The sequence below is a fragment of the Lithobates pipiens genome, unplaced genomic scaffold (assembly GCF_037356315.1).
Source record: "Lithobates pipiens isolate NorthernLeopardFrog02 unplaced genomic scaffold, aLitPip1_a1.2 Scaffold_8, whole genome shotgun sequence".
In the NCBI taxonomy this organism is placed as follows: Eukaryota; Metazoa; Chordata; class Amphibia; order Anura; family Ranidae; genus Lithobates; species Lithobates pipiens.
This window is the reverse complement of record NW_027507903.1, coordinates 569414079-569429078: the sequence shown is the minus strand read 5'-3', so window position 1 is coordinate 569429078 and position 15000 is coordinate 569414079. Positions and strand designations below refer to the sequence as shown.

Here is a 15000-nt window from a genome sequence, read left to right as displayed (position 1 = left end):
GAGGTTACAATGGAAAAACAGCTTTGAGGTTTCAGCACTAGGAGTGTGCGGGTCGTTAAAAGGACTTGCATTTCCCATACCGGGAGTCGAACCCGGGCCGCCTGGGTGAAAACCAGGAATCATAACCGCTAGACCATATGGGAAAACTAGCTGCCTTGTTTTGAGAAAAATATTGAAAAACCAAAGGGAAAAAAAGATGTGCCACCGCCATCAGCTTCCAAGTATGGTGGCCAGCTATGACACACATATCACTTTCACTAATTGGCCTCGTTAGCGCAGCAGGTAGCGCGTCAGTCTCATAATCTGAAGGTCGTGAGTTCGATCCTCACACGGGGCACTACTCTCTAACCATTTTGTGAGCCTTGGGGTCCTTAATCTATGAAAAACACTACTCTTCATCCCTTAGGTCTTGTAAGAAACCATATGGATGGAAAATTGACCGCAAGATCAAGCTTTCAGTGCTCTTTTGCCGTCCACCATATTCCACCCAGCTAAAATCTTTAGCTCTGCATCCAACAGACCTTGCAAGATACAATGTCTACTCATCCTGGAACAACAGAGGCATTTTCCATCTATGTGACATGCTTCCCTTAGTTTCATCACACAGAAAGAACAAAGCACCGAGGAATTCAAAAGGGCTTTTTCAAAGGTGTGGAAAAAAAAGATGATGTCTCTGTCAGAGAATGGTTTGCAGAAGATTGGCACATAGATATTTGACAATGCAAATGTGCAGAAGAGCGAGAACGGCCGAGAAACTTCATGTGCTAGTACGCATGTGCGTACGCCAAAGCGCACACAATGCATGACAATTTCTGGTGCCCAGTGGCCTATTTAAAGCTAGCAGCATAAGCCATTAGTTGCTGGATGATCTTCAGCTTCCCCTGTGAGTTCCTGTGATCCTGATATTATTCATGTGTGAAAATTCATGTGCCAGTGCGCATATACGTACGCCAAAGCGCGTGCATGAGCTATTAGTTGCTGGATGAACTTCAGCTTGCCCTGTGAGTTCCTGTGTTCCTGATAGTATTTCATTTCCTGTCCTGACCCGGCTTGACCTGTCTTGTCTGCATCCCTGGCTTTGACCCTTGGTACTTTGACAACAAGGGAATGATTGGAGGTTACAATGGAAAAACAGCTTTGAGGTTTCAGCACTAGGAGTGTGCGGGTCGTTAAAAGGACTTGCATTTCCCATACCGGGAGTCGAACCCGGGCCGCCTGGGTGAAAACCAGGAAACCTAACCGCTAGACCATATGGGAAAACTAGCTGCCTTCTTTTGAGAAAAATAGAGAAAAACCAAAGGGAAAAAAAGATGTGCCACCGCCATCAGCTTCCAAGTATGGTGGCCAGCTATGACACACATATCACTTTCACTAATTGGCCTCGTTAGCGCAGCAGGTAGCGCGTCAGTCTCATAATCTGAAGGTTGTGAGTTCGATCCTCACACGGGGCACTACTCTCTAACCATTTTGTGAGCTTTGGGGTCCTTAATCTATGAAAAACACTACTCTTCATCCCTTAGGTCTTGTAGGAAACCATATGGATGGAAAATTGACCGGAAGATCAAGCTTTCAGTGCTCTTTTGCCTTCCACCATATTCCACCCAGCTAAAATCTTTAGCTCTGCATCCAACAGACCTTGCAAGATACAATGTCTACTCATCCTGGAACAACAGAGGCATTTTCCATCAATGTGACATGCTTCCCTTAGTTTCATCACACAGAAAGAACAAAGCACCGAGGAATTCAAAAGGGCTTTTTCAAAGGTGTGGAAAAAAAAGATGATGTCTCTGTCAGAGAATGGTTTGCAGAAGATTGGCACATAGATATTTGCCAATGCAAATGTGCAGAAGAGCGAGAACGGCCGAGAAACTTCATGTGCTAGTACGCATGTGCGTACGCCAAAGCGCACACAATGCGTGACAATTTCTGGTGCCCAGTGGCCTATTTAAAGCTAGCAGCATAAGCCATTAGTTGCTGGATGATCTTCAGCTTCCCCTGTGAGTTCCTGTGATCCTGATATTATTCATGTGTGAAAATTCATGTGCCAGTGCGCATATACGTACGCCAAAGCGCGTGCATGAGCCATTAGTTGCTGGATGAACTCCAGCTTGCCCTGTGAGTTCCTGTGTTCCAGATAGTATTTCATTTCCTGTCCTGACCCGGCTTGACCTGTCTTGTCTGCATCCCTGGCTTTGACCCTTGGTACTTTGACAACAAGGGAATGATTGGAGGTTACAATGGAAAAACAGCTTTGAGGTTTCAGCACTAGGAGTGTGCGGGTCGTTAAAAGGACTTGCATTTGCCATACCGGGAGTCGAACCCGGGCCGCCTGGGTGAAAACCAGGAATCCTAACCGCTAGACCATATGGGAAAACTAGCTGCCTTGTTTTGAGAAAAATAGAGAAAACCAAAGGGAAAAAAAGATGTGCCACCGCCATCAGCTTCCAAGTATGGTGGCCAGCTATGACACACATATCACTTTCACTAATTGGCCTCGTTAGCGCAGCAGGTAGCGCGTCAGTCTCATAATCTGAAGGTCGTGAGTTCGATCCTCACACGGGGCACTACTCTCTAACCATTTTGTGAGCCTTGGGGTCCTTAATCTATGAAAAACACTACTCTTCATCCCTTAGGTCTTGTAGGAAACCATATGGATGGAAAATTGACCTGAAGATCAAGCTTTCAGTGCTCTTTTGCCTTCCACCATATTCCACCCAGCTAAAATCTTTAGCTCTGCATCCAACAGACCTTGCAAGATACAATGTCTACTCATCCTGGAACAACAGAGGCATTTTCCATCTATGTGACATGCTTCCCTTAGTTTCATCACACAGAAAGAACAAAGCACCGAGGAATTCAAAAGGGCTTTTTCAAAGGTGTGGAAAAAAAAGATGATGTCTCTGTCAGAGAATGGTTTGCAGAAGATTGGCACATAGATATTTGCCAATGCAAATGTGCAGAAGAGCGAGAACGGCCGAGAAACTTCATGTGCTAGTACGCATGTGCGTACGCCAAAGCGCACACAATGCGTGACAATTTCTGGTGCCCAGTGGCCTATTTAAAGCTAGCAGCATAAGCCATTAGTTGCTGGATGATCTTCAGCTTCCCCTGTGAGTTCCTGTGATCCTGATATTATTCATGTGTGAAAATTCATGTGCCAGTGCGCATATACGTACGCCAAAGCGCGTGCATGAGCCATTAGTTGCTGGATGAACTTCAGCTTGCCCTGTGAGTTCCTGTGTTCCTGATAGTATTTCATTTCCTGTCCTGACCCGGCTTGACCTGTCTTGTCTGCATCCCTGGCTTTGACCCTTGGTACTTTGACAACAAGGGAATGATTGGAGGTTACAATGGAAAAACAGCTTTGAGGTTTCAGCACTAGGAGTGTGCGGGTCGTTAAAAGGACTTGCATTTCCCATACCGGGAGTCAAACCCGGGCCACCTGGGTGAAAACCAGGAATCCTAACCGCTAGACCATATGGGAAAACTAGCTGCCTTGTTTTGAGAAAAATAGAGAAAAACCAAAGGGAAAAAAAGATGTGCCACCGCCATCAGCTTCCAAGTATGGTGGCCAGCTATGACACACATATCACTTTCACTAATTGGCCTCGTTAGCGCAGCAGGTAGCGCGTCAGTCTCATAATCTGAAGGTCGTGAGTTCGATCCTCACACGGGGCACTACTCTCTAACCATTTTGTGAGCCTTGGGGTCCTTAATCTATGAAAAACACTACTCTTCATCCCTTAGGTCTTGTAAGAAACCATATGGATGGAAAATTGACCGCAAGATCAAGCTTTCAGTGCTCTTTTGCCGTCCACCATATTCCACCCAGCTAAAATCTTTAGCTCTGCATCCAACAGACCTTGCAAGATACAATGTCTACTCATCCTGGAACAACAGAGGCATTTTCCATCTATGTGACATGCTTCCCTTAGTTTCATCACACAGAAAGAACAAAGCACCGAGGAATTCAAAAGGGCTTTTTCAAAGGTGTGGAAAAAAAAGATGATGTCTCTGTCAGAGAATGGTTTGCAGAAGATTGGCACATAGATATTTGACAATGCAAATGTGCAGAAGAGCGAGAACGGCCGAGAAACTTCATGTGCTAGTACGCATGTGCGTACGCCAAAGCGCACACAATGCATGACAATTTCTGGTGCCCAGTGGCCTATTTAAAGCTAGCAGCATAAGCCATTAGTTGCTGGATGATCTTCAGCTTCCCCTGTGAGTTCCTGTGATCCTGATATTATTCATGTGTGAAAATTCATGTGCCAGTGCGCATATAAGTACGCCAAAGCGCGTGCATGAGCCATTAGTTGCTGGATGAACTTCAGCTTGCCCTGTGAGTTCCTGTGTTCCTGATAGTATTTCATTTCCTGTCCTGACCCGGCTTGACCTGTCTTGTCTGCATCCCTGGCTTTGACCCTTGGTACTTTGACAACAAGGGAATGATTGGAGGTTACAATGGAAAAACAGTTTTGAGGTTTCAGCACTAGGAGTGTGCGGGTCGTTAAAAGGACTTGCATTTCCCATACCGGGAGTCGAACCCGGGCCGCCTGGGTGAAAACCAGGAATCCTAACCGCTAGACCATATGGGAAAACTAGCTGCCTCGTTTTGAGAAAAATAGAGAAAAACCAAAGGGAAAAAAAGATGTGCCACCGCCATCAGCTTCCAAGTATGGTGGCCAGCTATGACACACATATCACTTTCACTAATTGGCCTCGTTAGCGCAGCAGGTAGCGCGTCAGTCTCATAATCTGAAGGTCGTGAGTTCGATCCTCACACGGGGCACTACTCTCTAACCATTTTGTGAGCCTTGGGGTCCTTAATCTATGAAAAACACTACTCTTCATCCCTTAGGTCTTGTAGGAAACCATATGGATGGAAAATTGACCGGAAGATCAAGCTTTCAGTGCTCTTTTGCCTTCCACCATATTCCACCCAGCTAAAATCTTTAGCTCTGCATCCAACAGACCTTGCAAGATACAATGTCTACTCATCCTGGAACAACAGAGGCATTTTCCATCTATGTGACATGCTTCCCTTAGTTTCATCACACAGAAAGAACAAAGCACCGAGGAATTCAAAAGGGCTTTTTCAAAGGTGTGGAAAAAAAAGATGATGTCTCTGTCAGAGAATGGTTTGCAGAAGATTGGCACATAGATATTTGCCAATGCAAATGTGCAGAAGAGCGAGAACGGCCGAGAAACTTCATGTGCTAGTACGCATGTGCGTACGCCAAAGCGCACACAATGCGTGACAATTTCTGGTGCCCAGTGGCCTATTTAAAGCTAGCAGCATAAGCCATTAGTTGCTGGATGATCTTCAGCTTCCCCTGTGAGTTCCTGTGATCCTGATATTATTCATGTGTGAAAATTCATGTGCCAGTGCGCATATACGTACGCCAAAGCGCGTGCATGAGCCATTAGTTGCTGGATGAACTTCAGCTTGCCCTGTGAGTTCCTGTGTTCCTGATAGTATTTAATTTCCTGTCCTGACCCGGCTTGACCTGTCTTGTCTGCATCCCTGGCTTTGACCCTTGGTACTTTGACAACAAGGGAATGATTGGAGGTTACAATGGAAAAACAGCTTTGAGGTTTCAGCACTAGGAGTGTGCGGGTCGTTAAAAGGACTTACATTTCCCATACCGGGAGTCGAACCCGGGCCGCCTGGGTGAAAACCAGGAATCCTAACCGCTCGACCACATGGGAAAACCAGCTGCCTTGTTTTGAGAAAAATAGAGAAAAACCAAAGGGAAAAAAAGATGTGCCACCGCCATCAGCTTCCAAGTATGGTGGCCAGCTATGACACACATATCACTTTCACTAATTGGCCTCGTTAGCGCAGCAGGTAGCGCGTCAGTCTCATAATCTGAAGGTTGTGAGTTCGATCCTCACACGGGGCACTACTCTCTAACCATTTTGTGAGCTTTGGGGTCCTTAATCTATGAAAAACACTACTCTTCATCCCTTAGGTCTTGTAGGAAACCATATGGATGGAAAATTGACCGGAAGATCAAGCTTTCAGTGCTCTTTTGCCTTCCACCATATTCCACCCAGCTAAAATCTTTAGCTCTGCATCCAACAGACCTTGCAAGATACAATGTCTACTCATCCTGGAACAACAGAGGCATTTTCCATCTATGTGACATGCTTCCCTTAGTTTCATCACACAGAAAGAACAAAGCACCGAGGAATTCAAAAGGGCTTTTTCAAAGGTGTGGAAAAAAAAGATGATGTCTCTGTCAGAGAATGGTTTGCAGAAGATTGGCACATAGATATTTGCCAATGCAAATGTGCAGAAGAGCGAGAACGGCCGAGAAACTTCATGTGCTAGTACGCATGTGCGTACGCCAAAGCGCACACAATGCGTGACAATTTCTGGTGCCCAGTGGCCTATTTAAAGCTAGCAGCATAAGCCATTAGTTGCTGGATGATCTTCAGCTTCCCCTGTGAGTTCCTGTGATCCTGATATTATTCATGTGTGAAAATTCATGTGCCAGTGCGCATATACGTACGCCAAAGCGCGTGCATGAGCCATTAGTTGCTGGATGAACTTCAGCTTGCCCTGTGAGTTCCTGTGTTCCTGATAGTATTTCATTTCCTGTCCTGACCCGGCTTGACCTGTCTTGTCTGCATCCCTGGCTTTGACCCTTGGTACTTTGACAACAAGGGAATGATTGGAGGTTACAATGGAAAAACAGCTTTGAGGTTTCAGCACTAGGAGTGTGCGGGTCGTTAAAAGGACTTGCATTTCCCATACCGGGAGTCGAACCCGGGCCGCCTGGGTGAAAACCAGGAATCATAACCGCTAGACCATATGGGAAAACTAGCTGCCTTGTTTTGAGAAAAATAGAGAAAAACCAAAGGGAAAAAAAGATGTGCCACCGCCATCAGCTTCCAAGTATGGTGGCCAGCTATGACACACATATCACTTTCACTAATTGGCCTCGTTAGCGCAGCAGGTAGCGCGTCAGTCTCATAATCTGAAGGTTGTGAGTTCGATCCTCACACGGGGCACTACTCTCTAACCACTTTGTGAGCCTTGGGGTCCTTAATCTATGAAAAACACTACTCTTCATCCCTTAGGTCTTGTAAGAAACCATATGGATGGAAAATTGACCGCAAGATCAAGCTTTCAGTGCTCTTTTGCCGTCCACCATATTCCACCCAGCTAAAATCTTTAGCTCTGCATCCAACAGACCTTGCAAGATACAATGTCTACTCATCCTGGAACAACAGAGGCATTTTCCATCTATGTGACATGCTTCCCTTAGTTTCATCACACAGAAAGAACAAAGCACCGAGGAATTCAAAAGGGCTTTTTCAAAGGTGTGGAAAAAAAAGATGATGTCTCTGTCAGAGAATGGTTTGCAGAAGATTGGCACATAGATATTTGCCAATGCAAATGTGCAGAAGAGCGAGAACGGCCGAGAAACTTCATGTGCTAGTACGCATGTGCGTACGCCAAAGCGCACACAATGCGTGACAATTTCTGGTGCCCAGTGGCCTATTTAAAGCTAGCAGCATAAGCCATTAGTTGCTGGATGATCTTCAGCTTCCCCTGTGAGTTCCTGTGATCCTGATATTATTCATGTGTGAAAATTCATGTGCCAGTGCGCATATACGTACGCCAAAGCGCGTGCATGAGCCATTAGTTGCTGGATGAACTTCAGCTTGCCCTGTGAGTTCCTGTGTTCCTGATAGTATTTAATTTCCTGTCCTGACCCGGCTTGACCTGTCTTGTCTGCATCCCTGGCTTTGACCCTTGGTACTTTGACAACAAGGGAATGATTGGAGGTTACAATGGAAAAACAGCTTTGAGGTTTCAGCACTAGGAGTGTGCGGGTCGTTAAAAGGACTTGCATTTCCCATACCGGGAGTCGAACCCGGGCCGCCTGGGTGAAAACCAGGAATCCTAACCGCTAGACCATATGGGTAAACTAGCTGCCTTGTTTTGAGAAAAATAGAGAAAAACCAAAGGGAAAAAAAGATGTGCCACCGCCATCAGCTTCCAAGTATGGTGGCCAGCTATGACACACATATCACTTTCACTAATTGGCCTCGTTAGCGCAGCAGGTAGCGCGTCAGTCTCATAATCTGAAGGTCATGAGTTCGATCCTCACACCGGGCACTACTCTCTAACCATTTTGTGAGCCTTGGGGTCCTTAATCTATGAAAAACACTACTCTTCATCCCTTAGGTCTTGTAAGAAACCATATGGATGGAAAATTGACCGCAAGATCAAGCTTTCAGTGCTCTTTTGCCTTCCACCATATTCCACCCAGCTAAAATCTTTAGCTCTGCATCCAACAGACCTTGCAAGATACATTGTCTACTCATCCTGGAACAACAGAGGCATTTTCCATCTATGTGACATGCTTCCCTTAGTTTCATCACACAGAAAGAACAAAGCACCGAGGAATTCAAAAGGCTTTTTCAAAGGTGTGGAAAAAAAAGATGATGTCTCTGTCAGAGAATGGTTTGCAGAAGATTGGCACATAGATATTTGCCAATGCAAATGTGCAGAAGAGCGAGAACGGCCGAGAAACTTCATGTGCTAGTACGCATGTGCGTACGCCAAAGCGCACACAATGCGTGACAATTTCTGGTGCCCAGTGGCCTATTTAAAGCTAGCAGCATAAGCCATTAGTTGCTGGATGATCTTCAGCTTCCCCTGTGAGTTCCTGTGATCCTGATATTATTCATGTGTGAAAATTCATGTGCCAGTGCGCATATACGTACGCCAAAGCGCGTGCATGAGCCATTAGTTGCTGGATGAACTTCAGCTTGCCCTGTGAGTTCCTGTGTTCCTGATAGTATTTCATTTCCTGTCCTGACCCGGCTTGACCTGTCTTGTCTGCATCCCTGGCTTTGACCCTTGGTACTTTGACAACAAGGGAATGATTGGAGGTTACAATGGAAAAACAGCTTTGAGGTTTCAGCACTAGGAGTGTGCGGGTCGTTAAAATGACCTGCATTTCCCATACCGGGAGTCGAACCCGGCCCGCCTGGGTGAAAACCAGGAATCCTAACCGCTAGACCATATGGGAAAACTAGCTGACTTGTTTTGAGAAAAATATAGAAAAACCAAAGGGAAAAAAAGATGTGCCACCGCCATCAGCTTCCAAGTATGGTGGCCAGCTATGACACACATATCACTTTCACTAATTGGCCTCGTTAGCGCAGCAGGTAGCGCGTCAGTCTCATAATCTGAAGGTCATGAGTTCGATCCTCACACGGGGCACTACTCTCTAACCATTTTGTGAGCCTTGGGGTCCTTAATCTATGAAAAACACTACTCTTCATCCCTTAGGTCTTGTAAGAAACCATATGGATGGAAAATTGACCGCAAGATCAAGCTTTCAGTGCTCTTTTGCCTTCCACCATATTCCACCCAGCTAAAATCTTTAGCTCTGCATCCAACAGACCTTGCAAGATACAATGTCTACTCATCCTGGAACAACAGAGGCATTTTCCATCTATGTGACATGCTTCCCTTAGTTTCATCACACAGAAAGAACAAAGCACCGAGGAATTCAAAAGGGCTTTTTCAAAGGTGTGGAAAAAAAAGATGATGTCTCTGTCAGAGAATGGTTTGCAGAAGATTGGCACATAGATATTTGCCAATGCAAATGTGCAGAAGAGCGAGAACGGCCGAGAAACTTCATGTGCTAGTACGCATGTGCGTACGCCAAAGCGCACACAATGCGTGACAATTTCTGGTGCCCAGTGGCCTATTTAAAGCTAGCAGCATGAGCCATTAGTTGCTGGATGATCTTCAGCTTCCCCTGTGAGTTCCTGTGATCCTGATATTATTCATGTGTGAAAATTCATGTGCCAGTGCGCATATACGTACGCCAAAGCGCGTGCATGAGCCATTAGTTGCTGGATGAACTCCAGCTTGCCCTGTGAGTTCCTGTGTTCCAGATAGTATTTCATTTCCTGTCCTGACCCGGCTTGACCTGTCTTGTCTGCATCCCTGGCTTTGACCCTTGGTACTTTGACAACAAGGGAATGATTGGAGGTTACAATGGAAAAACAGCTTTGAGGTTTCAGCACTAGGAGTGTGCGGGTCGTTAAAAGGACTTGCATTTGCCTTACCGGGAGTCGAACCCGGGCCGCCTGGGTGAAAACCAGGAATCCTAACCGCTAGACCATATGGGAAAACTAGCTGCCTTGTTTTGAGAAAAATAGAGAAAACCAAAGGGAAAAAAAGATGTGCCACCGCCATCAGCTTCCAAGTATGGTGGCCAGCTATGACACACATATCACTTTCACTAATTGGCCTCGTTAGCGCAGCAGGTAGCGCGTCAGTCTCATAATCTGAAGGTCGTGAGTTCGATCCTCACACGGGGCACTACTCTCTAACCATTTTGTGAGCCTTGGGGTCCTTAATCTATGAAAAACACTACTCTTCATCCCTTAGGTCTTGTAGGAAACCATATGGATGGAAAATTGACCTGAAGATCAAGCTTTCAGTGCTCTTTTGCCTTCCACCATATTCCACCCAGCTAAAATCTTTAGCTCTGCATCCAACAGACCTTGCAAGATACAATGTCTACTCATCCTGGAACAACAGAGGCATTTTCCATCTATGTGACATGCTTCCCTTAGTTTCATCACACAGAAAGAACAAAGCACCGAGGAATTCAAAAGGGCTTTTTCAAAGGTGTGGAAAAAAAAGATGATGTCTCTGTCAGAGAATGGTTTGCAGAAGATTGGCACATAGATATTTGCCAATGCAAATGTGCAGAAGAGCGAGAACGGCCGAGAAACTTCATGTGCTAGTACGCATTTGCGTACGCCAAAGCGCACACAATGCGTGACAATTTCTGGTGCCCAGTGGCCTATTTAAAGCTAGCAGCATAAGCCATTAGTTGCTGGATGATCTTCAGCTTCCCCTGTGAGTTCCTGTGATCCTGATATTATTCATGTGTGAAAATTCATGTGCCAGTGCGCATATACGTACGCCAAAGCGCGTGCATGAGCCATTAGTTGCTGGATGAACTTCAGCTTGCCCTGTGAGTTCCTGTGTTCCTGATAGTATTTCATTTCCTGTCCTGACCCGGCTTGACCTGTCTTGTCTGCATCCCTGGCTTTGACCCTTGGTACTTTGACAACAAGGGAATGATTGGAGGTTACAATGGAAAAACAGCTTTGAGGTTTCAGCACTAGGAGTGTGCGGGTCGTTAAAAGGACTTGCATTTCCCATAACGGGAGTCGAACCCGGGCCGCCTGGGTGAAAACCAGGAATCCTAACCGCTAGACCATATGGGAAAACTAGCTGCCTTGTTTTGATAAAAATAGAGAAAAACCAAAGGGAAAAAAAGATGTGCCACCGCCATCAGCTTCCAAGTATGGTGGCCAGCTATGACACACATATCACTTTCACTAATTGGCCTCATTAGCGCAGCAGGTAGCGCGTCAGTCTCATAATCTGAAGGTCGTGAGTTCGATCCTCACACGGGGCACTACTCTCTAACCATTTTGTGAGCCTTGGGGTCCTTAATCTATGAAAAACACTACTCTTCATCCCTTAGGTCTTGTAGGAAACCATATGGATGGAAAATTGACCGCAAGATCAAGCTTTCAGTGCTCTTTTGCCTTCCACCATATTCCACCCAGCTAAAATCTTTAGCTCTGCATCCAACAGACCTTGCAAGATACAATGTCTACTCATCCTGGAACAACAGAGGCATTTTCCATCTATGTGACATGCTTCCCTTAGTTTCATCACACAGAAAGAACAAAGCACCGAGGAATTCAAAAGGGCTTTTTCAAAGGTGTGGAAAAAAAAGATGATGTCTCTCTCAGAGAATGGTTTGCAGAAGATTGGCACATAGATATTTGCCAATGCAAATGTGCAGAAGAGCGAGAACGGCCGAGAAACTTCATGTGCTAGTACGCATGTGCGTACGCCAAAGCGCACACAATGCGTGACAATTTCTGGTGCCCAGTGGCCTATTTAAAGCTAGCAGCATAAGCCATTAGTTGCTGGATGATCTTCAGCTTCCCCTGTGAGTTCCTGTGATCCTGATATTATTCATGTGTGAAAATTCATGTGCCAGTGCGCATATACGTACGCCAAAGCGCGTGCATGAGCCATTAGTTGCTGGATGAACTTCAGCTTGCCCTGTGAGTTCCTGTGTTCCTGATAGTATTTCATTTCCTGTCCTGACCCGGCTTGACCTGTCTTGTCTGCATCCCTGGCTTTGACCCTTGGTACTTTGACAACAAGGGAATGATTGGAGGTTACAATGGAAAAACAGCTTTGAGGTTTCAGCACTAGGAGTGTGCGGGTCGTTAAAAGGACTTGCATTTCCCATACCGGGAGTCGAACCCGGGCCGCCTGGGTGAAAACCAGGAATCCTAACCGCTAGACCATATGGGAAAACTAGCTGCCTTGTTTTGAGAAAAATAGAGAAAACCAAAGGGAAAAAAAGATGTGCCACCGCCATCAGCTTCCAAGTATGGTGGCCAGCTATGACACACATATCACTTTCACTAATTGGCCTCGTTAGCGCAGCAGGTAGCGCGTCAGTCTAATAACCTGAAGGTCGTGAGTTCGATCCTCACACGGGGCACTACTCTCTAACCATTTTGTGAGCCTTGGGGTCCTTAATCTATGAAAAACACTACTCTTCATCCCTTAGGTCTTGTAGGAAACCATATGGATGGAAAATTGACCGCAAGATCAAGCTTTCAGTGCTCTTTTGCCTTCCACCATATTCCACCCAGCTAAAATCTTTAGCTCTGCATCCAACAGACCTTGCAAGATACAATGTCTACTCATCCTGGAACAACAGAGGCATTTTCCATCTATGTGACATGCTTCCCTTAGTTTCATCACACAGAAAGAACAAAGCACCGAGGAATTCAAAAGGGCTTTTTCAAAGGTGTGGAAAAAAAAGATGATGTCTCTGTCAGAGAATGGTTTGCAGAAGATTGGCACATAGATATTTGCCAATGCAAATGTGCAGAAGAGCGAGAACGGCCGAGAAACTTCATGTGCTAGTACGCATGTGCGTACGCCAAAGCGCACACAATGCGTGACAATTTCTGGTGCCCAGTGGCCTATTTAAAGCTAGCAGCATAAGCCATTAGTTGCTGGATGATCTTCAGCTTCCCCTGTGAGTTCCTGTGATCCTGATATTATTCATGTGTGAAAATTCATGTGCCAGTGCGCATATACGTACGCCAAAGCGCGTGCATGAGCCATTAGTTGCTGGATGAACTTCAGCTTGCCCTGTGAGTTCCTGTGTTCCTGATAGTATTTCATTTCCTGTCCTGACCCGGCTTGACCTGTCTTGTCTGCATCCCTGGCTTTGACCCTTGGTACTTTGACAACAAGGGAATGATTGGAGGTTACAATGGAAAAACAGCTTTGAGGTTTCAGCACTAGGAGTGTGCGGGTCGTTAAAAGGACTTGCATTTCCCATACCGGGAGTCGAACCCGGGCCGCCTGGGTGAAAACGAGGAATCCTAACCGCTAGACCATATGGGAAAACTAGCTGCCTTGTTTTGAGAAAAATAGAGAAAACCAAAAGGAAAAAAAGATGTGCCACCGCCATCAGCTTCCAAGTATGGTGGCCAGCTATGACACACATATCACTTTCACTAATTGGCCTCGTTAGCGCAGCAGGTAGCGCGTCAGTCTCATAATCTGAAGGTTGTGAGTTCGATCCTCACACGGGGCACTACTCTCTAACCATTTTGTGAGCCTTGGGGTCCTTAATCTATGAAAAACACTACTCTTCATCCCTTAGGTCTTGTAGGAAACCATATGGATGGAAAATTGACCGGAAGATCAAGCTTTCAGTGCTCTTTTGCCTTCCACCATATTCCACCCAGCTAAAATCTTTAGCTCTGCATCCAACAGACCTTGCAAGATACAATGTCTACTCATCCTGGAACAACAGAGGCATTTTCCATCTATGTGACATGCTTCCCTTAGTTTCATCACACAGAAAGAACAAAGCACCGAGGAATTCAAAAGGGCTTTTTCAAAGGTGTGGAAAAAAAAGATGATGTCTCTGTCAGAGAATGGTTTGCAGAAGATTGGCACATAGATATTTGCCAATGCAAATGTGCAGAAGAGCGAGAACGGCCGAGAAACTTCATGTGCTAGTACGCATATGCGTACGCCAAAGCGCACACAATGCGTGACAATTTCTGGTGCCCAGTGGCCTATTTAAAGCTAGCAGCATAAGCCATTAGTTGCTGGATGATCTTCAGCTTCCCCTGTGAGTTCCTGTGATCCTGATATTATTCATGTGTGAAAATTCATGTGCCAGTGCGCATATACGTACGCCAAAGCGCGTGCATGAGCCATTAGTTGCTGGATGAACTTCAGCTTGCCCTGTGAGTTCCTGTGTTCCTGATAGTATTTCATTTCCTGTCCTGACCCGGCTTGACCTGTCTTGTCTGCATCCCTGGCTTTGACCCTTGGTACTTTGACAACAAGGGAATGATTGGAGGTTACAATGGAAAAACAGCTTTGAGGTTTCAGCACTAGGAGTGTGCGGGTCGTTAAAAGGACTTGCATTTCCCATACCGGGAGTAGAACCCGGGCCACCTGGGTGAAAACCAGGAATCCTAACCGCTAGACCATATGGGAAAACTAGCTGCCTTGTTTTGAAAAATAGAGAAAACCAAAGGGAAAAAAAGATGTGCCACCGCCATCAGCTTCCAAGTATGGTGGCCAGCTATGACACACATATCACTTTCACTAATTGGCCTCGTTAGCGCAGCAGGTAGCGCGTCAGTCTCATAATCTGAAGGTCGTGAGTTCGATCCTCACACGGGGCACTACTCTCTAACCATTTTGTGAGCCTTGGGGTCCTTAATCTATGAAAAACACTACTCTTCATCCCTTAGGTCTTGTAGGAAACCATGTGGATGGAAAATTGACCGGAAGATCAAGCTTTCAGTGCTCTTTTGCCTTCCACCATATTCCACCCAGCTAAAATCTTTAGCTCTGCATCCAACACACCTTGC

General features: G+C 45.8%; 10 non-coding genes across 10 annotated transcripts; 6 read left to right on the top strand and 4 right to left on the bottom strand.

Moving 5' to 3' along the window:
* Positions 1-71: 71 nt before the first annotated feature.
* Positions 72-143, bottom strand: TRNAE-UUC (transfer RNA glutamic acid (anticodon UUC)). Its single transcript has one exon. It is a non-coding gene; the product is annotated as a tRNA-Glu (tRNA).
* Positions 144-264: 121 nt separating this feature from the next.
* TRNAM-CAU (transfer RNA methionine (anticodon CAU)) lies at positions 265-337 on the top strand. Its single transcript has one exon. It is a non-coding gene; the product is annotated as a tRNA-Met (tRNA).
* Positions 338-2491: 2154 nt separating this feature from the next.
* Positions 2492-2564, top strand: TRNAM-CAU (transfer RNA methionine (anticodon CAU)). The gene has a single exon. It is a non-coding gene; the product is annotated as a tRNA-Met (tRNA).
* Positions 2565-3605: 1041 nt separating this feature from the next.
* Positions 3606-3678, top strand: TRNAM-CAU (transfer RNA methionine (anticodon CAU)). Its single transcript has one exon. It is a non-coding gene; the product is annotated as a tRNA-Met (tRNA).
* Positions 3679-4526: 848 nt separating this feature from the next.
* Positions 4527-4598, bottom strand: TRNAE-UUC (transfer RNA glutamic acid (anticodon UUC)). Its single transcript has one exon. It is a non-coding gene; the product is annotated as a tRNA-Glu (tRNA).
* A 121-nt stretch (positions 4599-4719) lies between these two features.
* On the top strand, positions 4720-4792 carry TRNAM-CAU (transfer RNA methionine (anticodon CAU)). The gene has a single exon. It is a non-coding gene; the product is annotated as a tRNA-Met (tRNA).
* A 1962-nt stretch (positions 4793-6754) lies between these two features.
* On the bottom strand, positions 6755-6826 carry TRNAE-UUC (transfer RNA glutamic acid (anticodon UUC)). The gene has a single exon. It is a non-coding gene; the product is annotated as a tRNA-Glu (tRNA).
* Positions 6827-10287: 3461 nt separating this feature from the next.
* Positions 10288-10360, top strand: TRNAM-CAU (transfer RNA methionine (anticodon CAU)). The gene has a single exon. It is a non-coding gene; the product is annotated as a tRNA-Met (tRNA).
* A 1962-nt stretch (positions 10361-12322) lies between these two features.
* Positions 12323-12394, bottom strand: TRNAE-UUC (transfer RNA glutamic acid (anticodon UUC)). Its single transcript has one exon. It is a non-coding gene; the product is annotated as a tRNA-Glu (tRNA).
* A 2344-nt stretch (positions 12395-14738) lies between these two features.
* On the top strand, positions 14739-14811 carry TRNAM-CAU (transfer RNA methionine (anticodon CAU)). The gene has a single exon. It is a non-coding gene; the product is annotated as a tRNA-Met (tRNA).
* The last annotated feature ends 189 nt before the right edge of the window (positions 14812-15000 follow it).